Source organism: Phyllobates terribilis, unplaced genomic scaffold (genome assembly GCF_046119375.1).
Source record: "Phyllobates terribilis strain yellow unplaced genomic scaffold, ASM4611937v1 Scaffold_11__3_contigs__length_659146591, whole genome shotgun sequence".
Lineage (NCBI taxonomy): Eukaryota > Metazoa > Chordata > Amphibia > Anura > Dendrobatidae > Phyllobates > Phyllobates terribilis.
This window is the reverse complement of record NW_027362771.1, coordinates 83,363,953-83,388,757: the sequence shown is the minus strand read 5'-3', so window position 1 is coordinate 83,388,757 and position 24,805 is coordinate 83,363,953.

Here is a 24,805-nt window from a genome sequence, read left to right as displayed (position 1 = left end):
TACTGAAAAGAGGCAACAAGCTTACTGGTCACAGAGTCTCCGAGACGCCAACATGCTTCATAACTACAAATACTCTTAAGTAGGGGAACAGCTTCACCACAGATAGATGACTGGCAAAAACATTTACGCTGGGCTTCCACTTTCCAAACTTTACACCACCTGCTGGAAGGCTCCTCCGCAGAGTCTCAAGCTGTCTCGGTGTCCGTCCTCTTACAGCACAGCACTCACACTTTCAAGCAGTTATATGACCAGGTTTCACAAAGCAAACTGTAAAAATACTATTAATCAGATCTCGGACCAGATGGGGCTGATGTACGTACTCTGAAAATTCACATCAGGATGGCTGTGCAATCCTGATGTTAAGAGGAGCATTTTATCCTTATTTTAATGTGATAAAGGAAAAGTTTCACAAAGGATTATACAGCCATCCTTATGCATATGCTGACAAGTACACCAGCCTCATCTGGGCTAACAGATTTGTATAATAATATATAATAATATAAGCAGTATGTATTGTAAAATCAGTGCTTGGATGTGGCATGAGGCATCGGAGGAGCTCAAGGACCCTGAAGGTGGCTGAATCCCGGTATCTAGACAGCTTCTCAGCAGCACTCACAAGCTCCATAGGAAACAACTTGTAAGCGCTGTCCTCCTTGTTTGGGAGATCAGTCAACTCTGACAGACAGAATGGTGGCTGACCTAGGCAACAAGCAAGTTCTAGAATTCAAAATACCTCCTCTCATGAGAAATGAAGAGAATTTTTAAAAAGGGGTTATTTGTAAAGTTCCCTATTTTTACAAGCACTTTGCAATTTTACCCAATTAAGAAATTGCGTATAGCCTTTTAATAATGTAATTAATCTGACTGATGTAAAAAACTATCCTTTTATAGACAGCACTTTAAATATAAAATACAGGTGGATACAATTCTGTTACCATATACTGGGAATATAACTAGTGCCATGAACTGCCCATATGGGTAATGCCATTCAACTGTGCCATATAGTTGCCATATGTACAATATAGGAGCTATAAGAAATGTGCACTTTGAACTTCTGAATTCCAGCACCATGCGGAGCCTACACATGTATCGTTATAATGTGCCATAATGACTATTGTCATACCTGGGTTTATAATATTGATGGTGAATATATTCTTATGGGCTCTGTATGACATTACTGACATGGGCAGCATTTGCCACTAATGATGGAGCACTGCATGACACTTTATGTTGGCGTTTTGTCCTATTATCTTGAGATAATCTTATTTTTCTGTTCACTGTATATTACTAATATTCTGGATACTATACTTTTGGAATCATCTTCTAGTTGTAGCTCTGAAACTTGGGATAAAAGTGACTCTGTAAATGTCAGATTGACATTTTATAGAATTGAAGAGCATTGTGGTAAGTATGAGAATGTACCAGGCAATAGATGTGTGTAATGCAATGCACATACCGCAGCCTCATGCTGAACCCCTCACCGCAGATTCATGAGTGTGAATGGCCCAAAGGCCAGACCGAAATCCCATTGAGGATCTGTGGCAAGACTTGAAATTGCTGCTCACAGACGTCTCCATCCAATCTCACTGAGATAGAGCATTTACAAAGAAGAATGGGAGAAAATGTCACCTCTAGATGCAAAGCTGGTAGAGACATACCTGAAAAGACTTGCAGCAGTAACTGCAGCGAAAGGTGGTCCTACAAACTATTTACTCCGGTGGGATAAATACAAATGCAAGTCACAGTTATCGGATTTATATTTTCTCAATATATAGAAAACCTTGTAGAATTTACTTTACACTTCACACATACAGTGGTGTGAAAAAGTGTTTGCCCCCTTCCTGATTTCTTATTCTTTTGCATCTTTGTCACACTTAAATGTTTCAGATCACAATACAAATGGAAATATTACACAAAGATAACACAAGTAAACACAAAATGCAGTCTTTAAATGAAGATCTTTATTATTAAGGGAAAAAGAAATCCAAACATAGCATCCAAGCATATCGAGTGGATTATGTGTGTAATAAATGTTAGTACAGAGCGTAGAAATAAGAAATAGGAGGTATAATGCACTAATACAATACAATATACAGTCCTGCTCATCATTATTAGCACCCATGAAGATGAGGTACATAATGTGGAATGACTCCTGAAAAAAATGAATCAGTTGAAACAGTTTTTGTATAGAGCACTCATGTTAAATACAAAAGAGCAAATGATAAAAAATAATTGAAAACAAAAAACAATAACGGGGGATAGAAAAACCTAAAGCTTGCTGTGTCACTGGTATTGGCACCCTTTACATTAATTTAGTATAGAAACACATTTTGACTCGCCTGTGGTAAATCACAAAAGAGATTCACCTGTGATTAATTATCCGAGTCCATGTGACATGAATTAGCCAATGAATGATGACTTCAGTGTTTTAAAAAGGCCACATGGTAGGCTCTATTCCTTTGTCACAATGGTGAAGACAAAAGACCTGTCTGAGGACATCATAACTGCTATTATTATCAAACACAAGACTTCCAAAGGGTATAAGGCCATCTCCAAAGACTTTGTTATCACAGTTTCAACAGTGCACAATGTTATTACGAAGTTTGCAAAGCATGGAACTGTCAAGAATGTCCCTGGGTGTGGGGGAACGAGGAAATTGACAAGAGATGACTTTGAAGGTTGGTGTGAATGGTGGAAAAACCACCACGCCAAACATCCAAAGACCTGAAGGCCAACCTGGAACAGTCTTGGGTCATGGTTTCAACAAGTACTATACGCCGCACACTAAACCAAGCAGAGCTTTATGGGTGAAGGTCAAGAAAGAAACCATTGCTGAAGAAAAGACATAAAAAGGAATGATTGATCTTTGCCAAAGAGTACCTTGACAAACCACAATCCTTCTAGGAAAATGTTCTGTGGACTGATGAAACAAAAATAGAACTTTTTGGCAGTGCAAAACAACAGTTTGTTTACAGAGGGTGCAATGAAGCTTTTAAGGAAAGAACACCTTATCAACAGTTAAGCATGGTGGAGGATCCATAATGCTGTGGGGTTGCTTTGCTGCATCTGGTACTGGAGGCCTTGACCGTATCACAGAAATCATGAAATCAGAGAATTATCAAGAGATTTTAGAATGAAATGTCCAACCCAGTGTAAGAAAACTTGGTTTGAGTCAAAGATCATGGGTCCACCAGCAAGACAATGACCCAAAGCAGACATCGAAAAGTACACACGAATGGTTGAAAAATAAAAATGGACTGTTTTAAAATGGCCAGCAATGAGTCCTGACCTCAATCCTATTGAAAATCTTAGGGGTGAGCTGAAATCTGCATTTGGGAAAAAGAACCCTGCAAACATTCAAGAGCATGAACAAACTGCAAAGGAAAAGTGGGAGAAAATTCCAGCTGAGAAGTGCAAGAAGCTTACAGATGGCTACAAGAAACGTTTGGAGGCTGTCAGCAATGACAAAGGGTGTGCAACCAAGTATTAATTAGGGGTGCCATTATTGTGGCACATTCAGTTTTTTCTTTGAAATTGCAACATGGAAGTTGAAAAACAATATTGTATTGTTGTATTACTTTGGACCACAAATCCTGAGGATATAACTTTGGTACATTTCCATTTATTTCTGAAGATATTGTACAGTCTACGAAAAAATTAAGGCGTGACAGGAATGGTGAGCAGCACTGTAGTACAATAAATCATTAAAAATTTAAATATATATAGAATATAAAAAATAAAAAAAGCTGAAATTAAATTAATAATTAATTTTTTAAAACCTTTTTTTAAAACGCATTTTCCCTTGAAATTATATACTGTATATATAAAGGATAGAGTTTATGTGTTCAGTAATAATGGTGTCGTGTCAATGGAAGGGTGAAAAAAAATGGTAAGAGGAGGATATATAGATGGAAAACGTCCAATCACTAGCTGCCTCTATCTGTACCAGAAGCTAGGTACCACCCGACCAATTATCCATAGATCATCGCAACCCAGGGAATCATCTATTAACTTTCATAGCTGCAAATCATTATCCGGTAATCTTAAGACAAATTTACATACCAAGAAAGGGGGACATTCAACTCATTTTGGTGAAACATTATTTCTATGTCTGTTATTCCTTTCATTCATCCTGCTCTGTTCAGCCGCTGTTTAGCGTGATAGTATCAATCCTTTATCTAGTAGCCATTCTTCCTGACAGGTTTTCTCACAGGACCCGCTAATCTTTCAGCAGCTTCCAGCAATACTCACTCTTCTTTTTTCGGCGCTAGTGTTTTAAAGCCTAATTTCTTTCTAGATTCAGCTCCGGACATTTGTGATAGATTATTTCCTCCTATACTCGTATATAGATATAGCCATTTGAATTGCTGTTATGAAATGTTTTGAAATGATTGAAAGTGCTGTTTAACAAAAAAAAAATTCTATTCTTATTAATCTGTTCTCCTCTCCTTTTTTAAGAGGTCTCAGAGTCCTGCCAATATATTGCTTTGAACATGGGCACTGAATTAAATCTATAACTCCTTCACTTTCACACCTTAAAATGCACCCAACAATAAAATGCAAGTGTATTTCTGCAATTGTCCCATCTTTAACCCCTTAATAACATCTGACGTACTAATACGCGTCTGTGCCCTGGGACTTAAGAGCCAGACCCGTATTAGTACGTCATATCTTTAATGCGGCACCGCGACTTAAGTCGCGGTGACAGCATTGAAGTTACGGTGCCATCTTACCTCCTGGTAGATGGCGTCATCATCCCGGGGGCTGTCGCCGCCCCCCCGCACCAGCGATCGCTGTGATTGGCTGTTCAAATCTGAACAGCCAATCACAGCATTTCTCACTGTTTCCGGCAATGTGATTGCCGGAAACAGTGATCTGCAGCCTAGGATCGGTGCTCCTATGAGCACCGATCCTAGACTGTTGCTAGGACACCCCAGCCCTGGCCCCGGACTGCTATGATCGGTGCGATCGCCGATCACATCGATCGCACCGATAGTAGCGCGACCGCGCGGTGACGGGGCGGTCATGGGGCGGTGACCGGCTTGTGACCTGCCTGTCACCGCCCCATGACCCCCAGTAATGTGATTCAAGCCCCCAGACTGCTGTGATTGGAGCGATCGATGATGACATCGATCGCTCCAATCAGAGTACCTGAATACAGGTGACCAGGCGGTCACAGGGAGGTGTCACCCCTCTGTGACCCCCTGTGGTGCGTGCTCTGCTCCAGCCATGTCTGATTGGTGCAATCAGTGTCACCAATCAGATGGCTGGGGCACAACATGCACCACAGGGGGTCACAGAGGGGTGACACCTCCCTGTGACCGCCTGGTCACCTGTATTCAGGTACTCTGATTGGAGCGATCGATGTCATCAATGATTGCTCCAATCAGACTACCTCCACCTGTCACCACCCCATCATCACCCTGTGACCGCCCTGCAGATCCTCACATTTGGTGAGGATTTCTACAGAGCGATCACATCTGATGTGTCTGTGCTGGGCCTTGTAGTGCCACAGAATATTCTGTGACACCACAAGACCATCTTCTCACTGTTCCAGTCGCTGCTGCTGCCGCTGCTCCTGGATCTTCTGTTCCAGCGTCCTGGATCTTCTGCTCCAGCTCCTGGATCTTCTGCTCCTGACCTGCTGTGGTTCCTGCTCCAAAGCCTGCTGCTGATCCTGCAGAGAAGACTTTGGTAAGTCTGTTCTCCCCTCATCCACCCCAATCCCCCCTCCCCCCTCTTTTTACCCCCCCCTTACCTTTTTTTTCTGCGTCCTGCAGCGGTCTCCAGCTCTGGTCCGAGTTTCCAGCTCCACTCCCGGTCACCAGCGCCGGGCTCCTGGTCACCAGCGCCGGGCTCCTGGTCACCAGCGCCGGGCTCCCGGTCTCCTGCTCTGGGTCTTCTGTTCCAGTCCTTGTGACCCTTTGGTAAGTCCATCTCTGATCTCCCCTCATTCACCCCAATCCCCCTCTTCCCACTCCCCTGTCTTTTTACCCCTCTTCCCACTCCCCTGTCTTTTAACCCCCCTTCCCACCCCAGTGTCCCTGTTAATTCTTTTGCTTTTGATCTCCAGCTCCAGTACCGGTCTCCTGCTCCGGGCTCCTGGTCTCCTGCACCGGGCTCCTGGTCTCCTGCACCGGGCTCCTGGTCTCCTGCACCGGACTCCTGGTCTCCTGCACCGGGCTCCTGGTCTCCTGCTCTGGGTCTTCTGTTCCAGTCCTTCTGACCCTTTGGTAAGTCCATCTCTGATCTCCCCTCATCCACCCCAATCCCCCTCTTCCCACTCCCCTGTCTTTTTACCCCTCTTCCCACTCCCCTGTCTTTTTACCCCCCTTCCCACCCCAATCCGCCTCACCCCAGTGTCCCTGTTAATTCTTTTGCTTCTGATCTCCAGCTCCAGTACCGGTCTCCTGCTCCAGGCTCCTGGTCTCCTGCTCCGGGCTCCTGGTCTACTGCTCCCGGGCTCCTGCGCTGGGCTCCCGGTCACCAGCTTCGGGCTCCCGGTCAACAGCGCCGGGCTCCTGGTCTCCTGCACCGGGCTCCTGGTCTCCTGCACCGGGCTCCTGGTCTCCTGCTCCGGGTTCCTGGTCTCCTGCTCCGGGCTCCCGGGCTCCTGCTCTGGGTCTTCTGTTCCAGTCCTGCTGACCCTTTGGTAAGTCCATCTCTGATCTCCCCTCATCCACCCCAATTCCCCTCTTCCCACTCTCCTGTCTTTTTACCCCTCTTCCCACTCCCCTGTCTTTTTACCCCCCTTCCCATCCCAATCCGCCTCACCCCAGTGTCCCTGTTAATTCTTTTGCTTCTGATCTCCAGCTCCAGTACCAGTCTCCTGCTCCGTGCTCCTGGTCTCCTGCTCCGGGCTCCCGTCTTCCTGCTCCGGGCTCCCGGTCTCCTGCTCCGGGCTCCCGTCTTCCTGCTCCGGGCTCCCGGTCTCCTGCTCCGGGCTCCCGGTCTCCTGCTCCGGGCTCCCGGTCTCCTGCTCCGGGCTCCCGTCTTCCTGCTCCGGGCTCCCGGTCTCCTGCTCCAGGCTCCCGTCTTCCTGCTCCGGGCTCCCGGTCTCCTGCTCCGGGCTCCCGTCTTCCTGCTCCGGGCTCCCGGTCTCCTGCTCCGGGCTCCCAGTCTCCTGCTCCGGGCTCCCGGTCTCCTGCTCCAGGCTCCCGTCTTCCTGCTCCGGGCTCCCGGTCTCCTGCTCCGAGCCCCCGGTCTCCTGCTCCGGGCTCCCGGTCTCCTGCTCCGGGCCCCCGGTCTCCTGCTCCGGGCCCCCGGTCTCCTGCTCCGGGCTCCCGGTCTCCTGCTCCGGGCTCCCGGTCACCAGCGCCGGGCTCCTGCTACGGGCTCCCGGTCCTGAAAGAACAGAGAGGACTTTGGTAAGTAATCTGATCTCCCCTCATCCAACCCAATTCCCCTCTTCCCACTCCCCACACATTTGTGCGCACATCCAGCAGCCCTTCCCATCCCAATCCGCCTCACCCCAGTGTCCCTGTTAATTCTTTTGCTTCTGATCTCCAGCTCCAGTACCAGTCTCCTGCTCCGTGCTCCTGGTCTCCTGCTCCGGGCTCCCGGTCTCCTGCTCCGGGCTCCCGATCTCCTGCTCCAGGCTCCCGTCTTCCTGCTCCGGGCTCCCGGTCTCCTGCTCCGGGCTCCCGTCTTCCTGCTCCGGGCTCCCGGTCTCCTGCTCCGGGCTCCCGGTCTCCTGCTCAAGGCTCCCGTCTTCCTGCTCCGGGCTCCCGGTCTCCTGCTCCGGGCTCCCGGTCTCCTGCTCCGGGCCCCCGGTCTCCTGCTCCGGGCTCCCGGTCTCCTGCTCCGGGCCCCCGGTCTCCTGCTCCGGGCTCCCGGTCTCCTGCTCCGGGCTCCCGGTCACCAGCGCTGGACTCCTGCTACGGGCTCCCGGTCCTGAAAGAACAGAGAGGACTTTGGTAAGTAATCTGATCTCCCCTCATCCAACCCAATTCCCCTCTTCCCACTCCCCACACATTTGTGCGCACATCCAGCAGCCGCCGAGTATTGATCGGTGGCATAGTTCACCAATCCACACTCGTGCTCGCTGTTTGCACCACATACAGTATTTCCTTTTTCCACACACTCTAAATAAAGTACTGACACACACACACTCTCAAAGAATTGACACACACGCACCACATACATAACAAACAATGTCCTGCTCATCCCAAACTCATTATTCAGCGGAGGAGGCTTGCGCTATTCTTGCCTCCGACACTGACAGTGAGGGTGAGGATCCCACATTTCTTTGTTTTTCCGACTCCTCGTCGTCTTCCTCCTTCTCTTCTTCCTCCTCTTCCTCAGGTTCTGCTGGCCCGCCCCGCCGTCGTCGCAGGAGAGATGTTCCAGCGCCCCCCACTACTGAGCCTATATGGACTTCGCCCCCCGAAAATTATGAGCCGCTGATTCCTGATTTCGTAGCGGAATCAGGAATCAAGTTTGACACCACCGGCCTCGCAGAAATAGACTTTTTAAAAGTCTTTTTCTCTGAGGATTTTATAAACCTCATGGTGGGCCAAACTAATTTATACGCTCATCAATTTTTAGAACAAAACCCCTCTTCATCATTTTCTAACTGGTCTCCTGTAGACGAAGTAGAAATGATGAAGTTTTGGGGCCTGGTCCTTCTTATGGGGATCTTGAAGAAGCCCGAGCTTCGGCAATACTGGAGTGTTGACGTTTTGTATAACACTCCAGTGTTCCGAATGGTCATGCCCCGGACACGTTTTCAGGCCATCTACAAGTTCTTGCATTACCAAGATAATGCAAGGTGTCCTGCACGCGATGACCCGAGCTTTGATCGTCTTTTCAAAGTTCGGCCGGTCATCGAACACTTCAACAACAAGTTTGGTGAAGTGTACGTGCCCCAAAGGGACATTTGTGTGGATGAGTCCTTAATTTCTTTTAAGGGGCGGTTTGGATTCCGGCAGTACCTGCCCAGTAAGAGGGCAAGGTATGGGATCAAGCTGTATAAACTTTGTGAGAGTACCTCAGGATACACTCACAAGTTTAGAGTTTATGAAGGGAAGGACTCCCGGATTGAACCCCCTGAATGCCCCCCTGTTCTGGGAGTGAGTGGGAAAATTGTGTGGGACTTGGTGCACCCACTGCTTGATAAAGGTTATCACCTCTACGTGGATAACTTTTATACAAGTATCCCGCTCTTCCAGTCCCTCTCTGCGTGACGTACCGCAGCCTGCGGTACTGTCCGCAAAATTCAGAAAGGCCTCCCAAAGACGCTAATTGGGCAGCTACTCCAAAGGGGTGAGAGCAGAGCCCAATGTAGCGACCACCTGTTGATGGTCAAGTACAAGGACAAAAGGGATGTCCTTTTCTTGACCACCATACATGGTGATGGCAGCACACTCAGCACTGTACGAGGTTCCACTACACAGGTCGTCAAACCAGACTGTGTAGTGGGGTACAACAAGTACATGGGGGGAGTTGATCTCTCTGATCAAGTCCTCCAGCCATACAGTGCTTTGAGAAAGTCCAGAGTGTGGTACAAGAAGCTGGCCGTGCACATTGTACAGATGGCAATGCACAATGCTTTCCTTCTGTCACAATGTGCAGGCCAGACTTCTGCGTCGTACCTTCAGTTTCAGGAAACAGTTATCAAGGCCCTGATATTTGGCAGCGGTGACAGAGAGGGCCCCAGTACTTCTGGAATTGAAGGACCAAGAATTGTACCAGGCCAGCATTTCCCAGAGCAGATCCATCACAGCGGAAAAAAAGGAAAGTCACAAAAGAGGTGCCGAGTGTGTTATAAAAGTGGAATACGCAAGGACACCATTTATCAATGTGACACCTGCCCTGACAAACCTGGCCTGTGTATGAAAGACTGCTTCAAAAGGTACCATACTTCGATGGACTATTGAATTAATTTCTGAAGTATGACAACCTGACGAACACTGCACAGCTGACGTAGTGTTCATACATCAGTTGTGTAGTGTTCGTCAGATTGTCCTACACAACTGATGTATAACACTACATTACAAAATTCAAAAATCAACTAACACTACCAAAAAGGGGGCACTTGTTAGGCATTTCACTGTTTAGGCACATCAAGGACTCTGAGAACATGACATGACGCCCGCAGACCATTCCATCAAAGTCTGTGTTCAAAAGCGTCACTCCTTCCCTTCCGAGCCCTTACATGTGCCCAAACAGTAGTTTTTTTCCAACACATGGGGTATATGAGTACTCAGGAGAAATTGCACAACAACTTATGGGGTGCAATTTCTCCTAGTACCCTTGTGAAAATATTTTTTTTTGCATTTTTGTGGAAAAAATGTTTTTTTTTTATTTTCACAAGTCAACATTATGATTTTCTGAGAGGCACCTGGGGGTTCAATGGGCTCACCACACATCTATATAAGTTCCCTGGGGGGTCTAGTTTCCAAAATGGGGTCAATTGTGGGGGAGCTCCAATGTTTAGACACACAGGGGCTCTCGAAACGCAACATGGTGTCCGCTAACAAATTGGAACCATGTCGCGTTTGGAGAGATCCTGTGTGTCTAAACATTGGAGCTCCCCCACAAGTGACCCCATTTTGGAAACTAGACCCCCCAAGGCACCTATCTAGATGCATAGTGAGCACTTGGAACCCCAAGGTGCTTCACAAATTGATCCACAAAAATGAAAAAGTGTTTTTTTTTCACTTATTCAATTTTACGAATCAATTTGTGAAGCACCTGGGGGTTCCAAGTGCTCATTATGCATCTAGATAGGTACCTTGGGGGGGTATAGTTTCCAAAATGGGGTCACTTGTGGGGGAGCTCCAATGTTTGGGCACACAGGGACTCTTCAAATGCAACATGGTATCCGCTAACAAATTGTCGGCTCAAATTGTTAGCGGATACCATGTTGCATTTGAAGAGTCCCTGTGTGCCCAAACATTGGAGCTCCCCCACAAGTGACCCCATTTTGGAAACTAGACCCCCCAAGGCACCTATCTAGATGCATAATGAGCACTTGAAACCCCCAGGTGCTTCACAAATTGATTCGTAAAATTGAATAAGTAAAAAAAAACACTTTTTCATTTTTATGGATCAATTTGTGAAGCACCTTGGGGTTCCAAGTGCTCACTATGCATCTCAATAGGTGCCTTGGGGGGTCTAGTTTCCAAAATGGGGTCACTTGTGGGGGAGCTTCAATATTTGGGCACACAGCGGCTCTCCAAATGCAACATGGTGTCCGCTAACAAATTTAACAGAAAATCGGCTCAAATTGTTAGCGACACCATGTTGCGTTTGGAGAGCCGCTGTGTGCCCACTTGTGGGGGAGCTCCAAAGTTTGGGCACACATGGGCTCTCCAAACACAACATGGCGTCCGCTAATTATTCAAGCAAATTTTACAATCAAAAAGTCAAATGGCGCTCCTTCCCTTCCGAGCCCTGCCGTGCGCCCAAACAGTGTTTTTTCCCCAAATATTGGGTATCTGCGTGCCCAGGGGAAATTGCACAACAAATTTTGGGGTCCATTTTTTCTTGTTACCCCTGTGAAAATAAAAAAAATTGGGTCTAAAGTAACATTTTTGTGAAAAAAGTTAAATGTTCATTTTTTTCTTCCACATTCAAAAAATTCCTGTGAAGCATCTGAAGGGTTAATAAAGTTCTTGAATGTGGTTTTGAGCACCTTGAGGGGTGCAGTTTTTAGAATGGTGTCACTTTTGGGTATTTTCTGTCATAAAGACCTCTCAAGTGACTTCAAATGTGATGTGGTCCCTAAAAAAATGGTTTTGTAAATTTTGTTGGAAAAATGAGAAATCGCTGGTCAACTTTTAACCCTTATAGCTCCCTAACAAAAAAAAAATTTTGGTTCCAAAATTGTGCTGATGTAAAGTAGACATGTAGGAAATGTTATTTATTAACTCTTTTGTGTGACATATCGCTCTGATTTCAGGGCTTAAAAATTCAAATTTTGAAAATTGCAAAATTTTCAAAATTTTCGCCAAATTTCCGTTTTTTTCACAAATAAACGCAAGTGATATCGAAGAAATTTTTCCACAATCATGAAGTACAATATGTCACGAAAAAAGAATCTCAGAATCAGGGGGATCCGTTGAAGCGTTCCAGAGTAATTACCTCATAAAGTGACAGTGGTCAGAATTGTAAAAATTGGCCCGGTCATTAACGTGCAAACCACCCGCGGGGCTTAAGGGGTTAATGTAACGGCAGTTCACACATTCATTCCTAGTGCTGTATATTGGAATCACTGACATTTCTACAGTATGTTATATTTTATCTTGATTATCAATATTTCTTGCACGGGGGCCCCATGGTATCATATTACTGATTGTAATTTTTTTATGTGTAATAAATGATTATTAATAGGGGGATTTATATGTGCCTTTAATTATTTTTCTTCAATAAACATAAAGCTATAATTGCTACAAAATGTGCCTCTGCCATATACTAGTCTGTAGAGTTAGAATACTCGTGCAAGAAGCATTTATCAGGTTTGAATTTTATGAGAAAGTTTGCAGATATATAATGAATATGTGTAAATCAATCTGTACCACTAGGTAAAAATCCTTACATCAAGGAGACCAAGTAGACAAAAGTGAGCACTTCAAGTTAGTGTGTATTAGAGATGAGCGTTTTTCGACTCGAACTGTTCGCCAATCTCAAATTCGAGCTGTTTTGGGCGGTGTTCGAGCCGTTCGGCGAACACGAACGATTTGAGAAAAATTCGGCTGTTCGAGGTTATGTTCGATAACTGTTCGTGCACCAAAATCATAACTGGATTTTTTCTCAGTAATGATGAAAATTAATGTTAAAACGCAGTTTGAGTGTACAGCGGGGTGGGGGGAGGGGCAGGGGATGGATCTCTGCAGGAATAATGAAGATCTCCATTTTTTTTTCTCTTTCCCGCATTTACAGTGGGGAGGTGCAATCTGTCAGCCTATCAGCAGCGCACACACGGAGCAAAGTGCTTTTTTTCACACAAGCAAGGGCATGTGTCATTGGCAGTGTATGTCACATGTCCTTGCCCTATAAGACCAAGCCATTTTCCCTGTCGCCACCATTTTCTCACTGCTGCAGCTGCGTGTTAGACGGCACCGCTGTTGCTGTGTGCGCTATACCTTGTTAATTTCAAGCCAATTTTCGCACAAATCTACAGATAGCTTGGGAGTAGGGAATAGTTGTGATTGCAGTCCTTTTAAGGACTAGGTTACAGCATTTCCTACGACTTTTATCAGGCAGGTCTGTGCTCATAAATAGATCGGTTGTGGGAGTAAAGACTAATTGTAATTGCAGTCCTTTACAGGACTAGGTTACATCAGTTCCTATCAGTTTTTGCCAGGCAGGTCTGTGCCAGTGCTGTGCAAGTTTTTTTTCACAGCATTTGGCTGAATCTAGCAAAGCTAATCCTTTTTGGCCTATTGCAGAGTGTGTTAGTCAGTGGAGTAGCCTATCTGTGTTGCAAGATATACCACCTGTGTATAGAATACCAATTTTTTTACTGCACCTAGTGAAGTAAAATCTTTTGGGCATAGCATCATTCTATTAGTTCATCTATACTGACCTCCATAAGGTTGCAAATTGAATATAATTTTTTTCTGCATCTAGCTCTGAAAAAATATTTGGGCTTCTAGCAGTGTGTGGGACTTGTTCTATTAGTCCATCTATACTGACCTCCATCAGGTTGCAAACTGAATATAATTTTTTTCTGCATCTAGCTCTGGAAAAATATTTGGCCTTCTAGCAGTGTGTGGGACTTGTTCTATTAGTCCATCTATACTGACCTCCATCACGTTGCAAATTCAAAATAATTTTTTGTCTGCATCTAGCTCTGGAAAAATATTTGGCCTTCTAGCAGTGTGTGGGACTTGTTCTATTAGTCCATCTATACTGACCTCCATCACGTTGCAAATTCAAAATAATTTTTTGTCTGCATCTAGCTCTGAAAAAATATTTGGCCTTCTAGCAGTGTGTGGGACTTTCTCTATTAGTCCATCTATACTGACCTCCATAAGGTTGCAAATTGAATATAATTTTTTTCTGCATCTAGCTCTGAAAAAATATTTGGGCTTCTAGCAGTGTGTGGGACTTGTTCTATTAGTCCATCTATACTGACCTCCATCAGGTTGCAAACTGAATATAATTTTTTTCTGCATCTAGCTCTGGAAAAATATTTGGCCTTCTAGCAGTGTGTGGGACTTGTTCTATTAGTCCATCTATACTGACCTCCATCACGTTGCAAATTCAAAATAATTTTTTGTCTGCATCTAGCTCTGAAAAAATATTTGGCCTTCTAGCAGTGTGTGGGACTTGTTCTATTAATCCATCTATACTGACCTCCATCACGTTGCAAATTCAAAATAATTTTTTGTCTGCATCTAGCTCTGAAAAAATATTTGGCCTTCTAGCAGTGTGTGGGACTTTCTCTATTAGTCCATCTATACTGACCTCCATCAGGTTGCAAATTAAAAATAATTTTTATCTGCATCTACCTCTGAAAAAATGTTTGGGCTTCTAGCTGTGTGTGGGACTTGTTCTATTAGTCCATCTATACTGACCTCCATCAGGTTGCAAACTGAATATAATTTTTTTCTGCATCTAGCTCTGAAAAAAATTTGGCTTCTAGCAGTGTGTGGGACTTTCTCTATTAGTCCATCTATACTGACCTCCATCACGTTGCAAATTCAAAATAATTTTTTTTCTGCATCTAGCTCTGAAAAAATATTTGGCCTTCTAGCAGTGTGTGGGACTTTCTCTATTAGTCCATCTATACTGACCTCCATCAGGTTGCAAATTAAAAATAATTTTTATCTGCATCTACCTCTGAAAAAATATTTGGGCTTCTAGCTGTGTGTGGGACTTGTTCTATTAGTCCATCTATACTGACCTCCATCAGGTTGCAAACTGAATATAATTTTTTTCTGCATCTAGCTCTGAAAAAATATTTGGCCTTCTAGCAGTGTGTGGGACTTTCTCTATTAGTCCATCTATACTGACCTGCATCAGGTTGCAAATTAAAAATAATTTTTATCTGCATCTAGCTCTAAAAACATATTTGGCCTTCTAGCAGTGTGTGGGACTTGTTCTATTAGTCCACCTATACTGACCTCCATCAGGTTGCAAATTCAAAATAATTTTTTGTCTGCATCTAGCTCTGAAAAAATATTTGGCCTTCTAGCAGTGTGTGGGACTTTCTCTACTAGTCCATCTATACTGACCTCCATCAGGTTGCAAATTGAATATAATATTTTTCTGCATCTAGCTCTGAAAAAATATTTGGGCTTCTAGCTGTGTGTGGGACTTGTTCTATTAGTCCATCTATACTGACCTCCATCAGGTTGCAAACTAATATAATTTTTTGTCTACATCTAGCTCTGAAAAAATATTTGGCCTTCTAGCAGTGTGTGGGACTTTCTCTATTAGTCCATCTATACTGACCTCCATCAGGTTGCAAATTAAAAATAATTTTTATCTGCATCTACCTCTGAAAAAATATTTGGGCTTCTAGCTGTGTGTGGGACTTGTTCTATTAGTCCATCTATACTGACCTCCATCAGGTTGCAAACTGAATATAATTTTTTTCTGCATCTAGCTCTGAAAAAATATTTGGCCTTCTAGCAGTGTGTGGGACTTTCTCTATTAGTCCATCTATACTGACCTCCATCAGGTTGCAAATTAAAATTTTTTTTTATCTGCATCTAGCTCTGAAAAAATATTTGGCCTTCTAGCAGTGTGTGAGACTTTCTCTATTAGTCCATCTATACTGACCTCCATCAGGTTGCAAACTGAATACAATTTTTTTCTGCATCTACCTCTGAAAAAATATTTGGGCTTCTAGCTTTGTGTGGGACTTGTTCTATTAGCCCATCTATACTGACCTCCATCAGGTTGCAAATTGAATATAATTTTTTTCTGCATCTAACCCAGCCAATAGTTTTGGCCTAATACCACAGTTTGGCCACTCAGCTCTGCTCGGTTCCCATCCATTGTTTTTTTGTGCAAACAACTCCAGAGTTGTGAATTAGTTAACCACCAAAATGAGTGGAAAAAGGCCTGCTGCTGGTGGAAAGGGGAATAGGCGTGTTGGGAAGGGGAAAAAAGGTTGTGTCCGTGGGGTAGGTGTTAAAGCAACAGTAACATCTGCAGAAGAAAGACCATCTTCCAGCCAAACTAAAATGTCTACTTCTTTTAGCGGACAATGTGATAAGATCCCTTTCTTACAGCCACGCCAATCGCTACAAATTCCAGATGAGGCACAAAAACAGCAGGTGCTTCAACGGATATCAAGTGTTCCTTTAAGTGGGCTCTCTTCCACATCAACTTCAACATCACAAATACTCCAGTCCTCAAAGGTGTCACCCCAATCGCACTTGCTTCCTCACAGCTCCCAAATCTCCAGCTGCCCATCTGAGTATGAGGTAGAACAGATGGTTGAGTCTGCAGAGCTGTTTACTCATACTATAGCCTGGGAATCAGAGGTCGACTCCAGCGCTTCTGTGAATCCAGACGAGGAAATGATCTGCACTGATGCCCAGAATCTTTATGAGTCGGATCCAGGACCAGACGCAGAAGGTTCTGACCATAATGTAGACCCTCATTCCCAAACTGTAACTCCTGTTGGTGGAGACAGTGAGGAAGACGATGATGAGACTCAAATACCTGATTGGAGCGACAACTTTAGTTTTTTGTCAGGGCAGGAACAGGTTGGCTCTGAGGACGACGGGTGTGATAACGCACAGGGTGATGATGATGAGGTTGGAGATCCCACTTACTGTCAACCCACAGTCAGCCAAGAGATGAGGTCAGCAGAGGAGGTGGAGGAGGATGCTAGTGACGACGAGGTCAGGTTGCGCCTTCCTGGACAGAGGCGTAGTACTGGAAGCACGTCAACAACTGCATCCTCAAACACAACTCTGCCTCTCACCACAAGTCGTGGTGGCTCTTCAGGTCGCATGGGTGCTAAGCCTTGCATAGCCTGGGCATTTTTTCAGATCGATAAAGATGACCCAACTCGTGTTATCTGTAACATTTGTCAGCAAAAGCTAAGTAGAGGCCAAAAAATACATAGTTTGAGTACTTCATGCATGAACCGGCACATGGACATGAAGCATAAGTTGCAGTGGGAAGCTCACTGTGCTACAATGCGGCCTAGTCGGCCGGGCCAACCACCGTCTGCCATATCTTGTGCATCCGCGGCCTCTTTATCCTCTGTGACTGGGGGGACAGCAGTCACACCTGTTTTGGGGCGCAGACCTGCCACCTCTTTACCCGCAACAGCCAGCGTGATTGGCAGGTCATCATTTTCTTTGGAGTTGGTAACACCAGCTGATGCTGAGCGCTGTCCGACATCGATAGCACCACCTTTGGATCAAGGCAACCTAACATGTCCACCTGCATCTTCCTCACAGACCGGCAGTTTGCCGGGGACACCCTTATCAACCCCGTCTAAGCTCAATAGCCAGCCCTCGGTCCCTCAGATGTGGACAAGTAAAAGACCATTTCCTCCTAGCCATGAGAAAGCAAAGAGGTTGAATTTCACCATCTGCAAGCTCTTGGCTACAGAAATGCTGCCTTTCGGCCTGGTGGACACAGAGGATTTTCGAGACCTTATGTCCGTCGCAGTGCCCCAGTACCAGATGCCCAGTCGGCACTACTTCTCAAAGAAAGGTGTGCCTGCGCTCCACCAGCATGTCGCACACAACATCACCGCTTCTTTGAGAAACTCTGTGTGTGACAGGGTGCATTTCACCACAGACACTTGGACGAGTAGGCATGGACAGGGGCGTTACATGTCGCTGACTGGGCACTGGGTAACTATGGTGACAGCAGGACAAGGGGCTGCTGTCCAAGTCTTGCCGTCCCCACGAGTTGTGCGTCAATCCTCTTTATCTCAAAGTTCCTCCACTGCTTCTGCCTCCTCAACCTCCTCTCGGTCCTACACCTGCACCCAAAGCCTGTCTGGTCATGCAACAAGCTTTCTAACTGCGCAGAAGGGATCCTGCACACCTCCTTACTATGCTGGCAGTAGGGCTCAACGTCATCAGGCGGTTTTTACTTTGAAATGTCTGGGAAATGTGAGTCACACAGCTGAGGAGTTGTGGTCAGCTCTGGAGAACCAATTTCATGAATGGTTGTCTCCACTGGACCTGAAACCAGGGAAGGTCGTGTGCGACCATGCTGCAAACCTGGGTGCGGCCCTTCGCCGGGGCAATGTCACACACGTGCCTTGTATGGCTCACGTGTTGAACCTGGTTGTCCAGCAATTTTTAGCCCACTATCCCGGACTAGATGGCCTTCTGCAGAGGGCACGGTCGCTGTGTGCTCACTTCCGCCGTTCGCATCCCGCAGCTCAGCGACTTACATCTCTACAGAAGTCGCTGGGCCTGCCACTTCACCGGCTAAAATGCGATGTGCCTACCCGGTGGAATTCAACTCTGCACATGTTGCAGCGACTGTGGCAGCACCGACAAGCCCTGGTGCAATACATTCTGATGTATAGCCTGGGCCAACGAGATCCAGAGGTGGGGCAAATCACGCTGGAGGAGTGGTCTCAGATCAGGGACCTATGCACCCTTCTGCACAGTTTTGAAATGGCGACGAAGATGTTTAGTGCTGACGATGCCATTATCAGCATGACTATTCCGGTGATTTACATGCTGGAGCACATGTTAAACAGAATTCGGAGTCAGGTGGTGGCACAAGAGGAGGTGGAGGAAGTAGAGGAGGAGGAGTTGTATGCGGAAGGGCTAACATCTGTAAGGTCCAGACGGTCGGCAGCACCAAGGCGGCAGGCATGTGAGGGTGGGGGAGATGGTTTTACCAGGGCGCATGGTAGCAGCCAAACTAGTGAGGAAGGTGCAGGAGCCCAGGAAGAAGTGGAGGACGAACTGATGGAAGACTCATCAGATGAGGGAGACCTTGATCACATTTCTGTTGTGCGAGGTTGGGGGGAGAGGACAGAGGAAGGAAGCATGATTGTTACCTCGCCACCAACACAACAGGGACTTGGTGCTCCTGGATGCGCAACACACATGAGTGCCTTCTTGCTGCACTACCTGCAACATGACCCTCGAATTGTGAGAATTAGAAATAATCCTGACTACTGGGTTGCCACACTGTTAGATCCCCGGTACAAAAGTAAATTTGCAGAAATTATTCCTGCCATAGAAAGGGATGCACGCATGCAGGAGTATCAGCAGAGACTGTTGCAGAATCTTACATGTGCTTTTCCACAAAACACCAGTGGTGCACGTAGTGAATCTCACAGTTCCAACTTGCCAACCGTGGGACCGTCGAGTGTTCAGCACTCAAACTGTAACAGAACCACAGTATCTGCTGGTAACATCAATTTTGCGGAATCATTTCACCACTTTTTTAGCCCATCCTTTGCAAGGCCACAGGAGACAAGAAGTCTGACACATAGTCAACGCCTAGAGACGATGGTACAGGAGTATCTCCAAGTAAACATTGAAGCCATGACTGTGTCACTGGACCCTTGCTCTTTTTGGGCTTCCAATCTGGATAAATGGCCGGAGCTAGCCACTTACGCCTTGGAGATCTTGTCATGCCCCGCAGCCAGCGTTCTGTCTGAACGTGTGTTCAGCTCTGCTGGTGGTGTGCTGACAGATAAGCGCACGCGGCTCTCCACTGATAATGTAGAAAGACTCACGTTCATAAAGATGAACAAATCATGGATCCGAAACGACTTTTCTACCCCTGTGTCATCCTGGGGAGAGTAAAAGCTTGATGATTGGTTAAAATCACCTCACCAACCGTTTTAAGCTTTCAAATTACTAATCATGTTTATCTGTATCTTGACTGGAAAATAATTTGGGCTTTGTAGCAGTGTGCAGCACTGATTCTATTAGGCCATCTATAATAAGCTCCACCAGATTTAAAATTACTAATCATGTTTATCTGTATCTTGGCTGGAAAATAATTTGGGCTTTGTAGCAGTGTGCAGTACTGATTCTATTAGGCCATCTATACTAAGCTCCACCAGATTTAAAATTACTAATCATGTTTATCTGTACCTTGGCTGGAAAATAATTTGGGCTTTGTAGCAGTGTGCAGCACTGATTCTATTTGGCCATCTATACTAAGCTCCACCAGATTTAATATTAATAATAATTTTTAGCTGCATCTAGCCCGGAAAATAATTTTGGGGCTCCGAGATGCGCAAGACACATAAGTGCCTTCTTGCTGCACTACCTGCAACATGACCCTCATATTGTCAGAATTCGAAGTAATCCTGACTACTGGGTTGCCACACTCTTAGATCCCCCAAACTTTTCGATCAACCTTTTCATTTTAATAAAGACCAAAAAAATGGTCATTTTTGAAATTATAAGCATTAGCAGGTTATTAGAAACTGAAGTCAAACAGTTTTCAACTCAAAACTTTATTCTAGGTGATGTTACATTTTCACATAGGACCCCTTGTTCGAAAGGAGCTTCTGAACTCTCTCGTCCATTGAATTTGTCAGGTTTTGGATGGTTTCTGCTTCAATTGTTTTGCATGAGGACTGAATACCCTCCCAGAGCTGTTGCTTAGATGTGAACTGCCTCCCGCCATCATAGACACTCCTTTTGATGATGCTCCAGAGGTTCTGAATGGGGTAGAGGTCAGGGGAGCATGGGGGTCACACCATAAGTTTGTCCCCTTTTATGCCCATATCAGCCAGAGATGCAGATGTTTTATGTGCAGCATGAGATGGTGCATTATCATGCATAAAAATGATCTTGCTGTGGAATACACGGTTCTTCTTCTTGAACCATGGCAGGAAGTGCTGTTTGAGAAACTCCACATACATTATGGAGTTCAATTTTACCCCTTCAGGGATCCTAAAGGGGCCGACAATCTCTCTCCCCATGATTCCAGCCCAAAACATTACTCCACCTCCTCTTTGTTGGCGCTGTAGCCGTGTTTGCGTGGGGTGTCCATCAACCAGCCATCCTCCACTCCATCCATCTGGACCATCGAGCGTTGCACGGCACTCATCCGTGAACAAAACAGTTTGGAAATCAGTCTTCATGCAATGTTTGGCCCACTGGAGCCGTTTCTGCTTGTGTGAAGTGGATAGAGGAGGTCGACAGGATGGCATATGCACAGCTGCAAACCTCTGAAGGACCCTGCATCTTGTTGTTCAGGGGACGTTGGAGGCACCAGCAGCTTCAAAAACTTGTCTGCTGCTATGACAAGGCTTTTTTGCCGCTGCTCTTTTAACCTGACGTAATTGCCTGTAGGTAAGAGTCCTCAATTTCCCCTTATCAGCACGCACACGTGTGTACTGTGAATCAGCTACATACTTCTTGATTGCCAAGACACTTCATCCTGATCATCGCACAATGTTGATTGTATTCATGCCTTGACCTAAACACTCCACAATTTGTTGCTTCTCAGCAGCCGACACATCCTTTTTCTTTCCCATTTTGGCAGAAAATGTAGGCTGCTTAATAATGTGGGACAGCCTTCTTAAGTAGTCTTGCCTTTCATTGGACACACCTGCCAAACTAATTAGCAAAGGTGTCTGCAATTGCTTACAGTGATATAAAGAGCCCTGACACACATCACCATCAATGAGTTTAACTGACAAACAAACAAATTCTTCCCTTATCACTCCTAAACACTTTTTGCATAATAATTTGGAACACAGTGTACATGTGCTTTTCCACAAAACACCAGTGGTTCACGTAGTGAATCTTACAGTTCTAACTTGCCAACCGTGGTCTGTATGGAGTTGTTCAATAAAGGGCCCAAAATTAAGATAACATAGATGGGAGAGGTCTCTATGAATAGGAATTCCTAAGTATTTGATACCCTGTGAGGGCCAGGCAAAGGGAAAGTTGGACTGGATGGAATCCTGTATGGATTTGGGAAGGGAGACATCGAGGGCCTCAGACTTCGCTGCATTGATTTTAAAATTTGACCATGTAACAAAGTGATCTATTTCAGCCATAACAGCATGGATGGATATATGTGATTGAGTGTATATACAAGGACATCATCAGCAAATAGAGAGCACTTGTACTCGGTGCCTCCCACCTCAATCCACCTAATATTGGGGTTATGGCGAATTGATGAGAGCAGGTGCTCCGTCACTAGGATGTATAAGAGAGGGGACAGAGGACATCCCTGCCTTGTCCCATTGGTGATTGTGAAAGGTGATGAAAATGTTCTGATGCACCCCCTGGGCCTTGGGACACCCGGAGCCAGACCCTATTTGGTGGATGCTGGTGGTTGTAGTCTCCGTGGCGGCGACCCGGTTCCGTGGCTCAGGGCGGTCAAACCAGTGGCGGAACTATTTATGTGGTTTTGATGTTTAAATGTCCGACTACGCCACCCGTGGATTGCGGTCAGAGTGAACCGCCGCTGCAGGGCAGACCGCTGAGGCTGGTGTTGTGGGTGCAGCAGAGCGTAGCATAACTCCCCACGGGAGGAGTATAGCCTCAGGGCAGTGTATGCGGAGGATGGGGGTGATGGTGCAGGGCAGCAGGTAACGGCTGCCCACGTTGTACTGTGCTCACCAGGTGAGGGGCTCAGACAACTCCCAGATAACTTTGGAGCGCTTCACAGGACCCCCTTTGTGAGTCCTTTGTCTGGCCTTTCTTACCAACCCTTCTGTCCGGCTGCCTCGGGCCTCCTCTTGGTAAACTTGGCGCCAGTTTCCCTGACCCTATGTGGTGCCTTCCTAGCGGGTGTAGCGAGGGACTGCGCCACATAAAATGTCACAGCCTCCGGTTTCTAGCTGAGGGTCGTTTCCTGCCTCCACTAGTTTCGGGGACCGGTCTCCCCCTTTGGCCTGACCCCTCCACGCAGGTGGATTCGGGCGTGCGGTGGCGACTCGCCCGTCCGCACCCCTGGGATCCCTTCGTTCCTCGTTCCTGAAGCCTTCTCCGCTCCTCTTCCTTCCTTCTCCCTCTTCCAGGCCTGGGCCTCTGTTACTAGGCCCGCCTCCGGAGCAGAGCTCATGCAGAGCCCCTGCTCCCTGTCACTTCTGCTCAGACTTCTCTGCACTGAACTAAGATGGTTCCCACCTTTTATACTCCCTTCTCAATGCACCCAGGAACTGCTTCCTCCCTGCTCCTGCACTACAGGGTTCCCCTTCCTCAGTGTTCCCTCCCCCCACTCCATCCAGGGACATGGACTGTCGTGCCCATCTCAGGGGCATATTGGTCGCCCTGCCCCACGGCAATGTGGTGTAATGCATGCAGGTGTCGGGTCCTGATCCACATTCCATCCTTACCTGAGAGTGAGATATCACACCTCTGGGTGAGGTGCAATACCTCTGTAGCAACCGAGCCCTCAGGGTGCTACAGTTCCATTTATCTTCAGCCTAGGTGTCGTAGTGCGATACAGGGCCGTGATTTTTGCTATAAAAGGGTCCCCTAGACCCCTACCCCAAGCTTTTTAAGAGAATCATATACGGCGTGCCAGGAGACTCTATGGAATGCTTTCTCAGCATCCAACCAGAGTATCTAATTACAAATTTTTAACTGCATCTAGCCCAGGAAATACTTTGTGCCTAGTAGCAGTGTCTGCTAGTCAGCGGATTATCCCGGCTGTTAAGCAAGGTACACCACCTGTATTTTGGACACTTAATTTTTTCAAAGGAAATGTTTCGGGACCACGGGATACTCAGTGAAGAGCATCAGGAGGCACCCCAAGGCATAGGGGCTGGGACTGGCGGTAGGATGCCTTGCGGTGGACAGCCGAGCTCGATCCTTATAAAAGCTTTTTAACTGCAGCAGCTTTAGTGGACGCTACTGGAGCTGGAATTATGCGGCTGCTGGCATGAGACTTGCCCTCCAATAGATCCTTGTAAATGGATTTAAAGTGTATTCATTCAAATTAGAGAGACAATTTAAATTAAAAGCTTAGAGCTGCCTCCACCACAGGGGGGCTCGCTCGACCCACCAGCGGACAGGCACCAGTATTGGGAGAGGGGGGCTGGCCGTCAGGGTTCACCGCGGCTCTGGCACAAACCCGGCGACACGGAGGTGGCACGGGCAGGAGCGGACTGGCCGTGTTGGCTTCTCACTTTTTGGATTTTAGAAGGGCATGACATGCCTATATCTGTGTCTCCCCCTCCTTTTACTCCTCCACCTCTTTTCTTTTCGCATGACTATATGTACTTGTCACTTTTCCATGTGTTAGTTGTGTCTTCTGAGCAGTTTGTCAGCTTTTGGACACCTTTGAATGTGTTTTCTATGTGTTTCTATGTGTTTTCGTTTGCCTGCCATTGGTTTTAACGGTGTTCGAAGGTGTTCGACGAACAGTTCGGTGAACACACGGGTGTTCGACGAACCGAACCGAACTCGAATACTACGGGGGTGGCTCAACACTAGTGTGTATAAAAAAAAAATTATTTTACTGAACAATATCATAGACATTACCAAACACATACATAAAATAAAAACAGATGCCTCTTGTTTGAGGGATGGTAAGAAATGCCAACCCAGTATGCATGAATATTATCTCCTGGTGCACCCCACAAAATAGCATAGAACAACCTAGCAGAGATAGTCACTGCAGAGTAACCTATACCGTTACATAATCCAACGATTACAAGGATTGAAACTATCCAAAGTGCATGTGCATATCAAAGAAGGAAATTGTTCATTAATTGGGGTGGTCCAGTGGTTAAACAAAAACAAAATAAACCCTGCTTCAAAGTCACCAATCAAGAGATAAATACATAATAAACCCTTAACCCCTTAACAACGGATGACGTCTTAGTACGCACATTTGGCCTCCCCACTGTTCAGTGAGGGCTGCTGCGCTGAGCCCTCACTGAACCGAGCACATGTCAGCTGATTCTTACAGCTGACATGTGCCC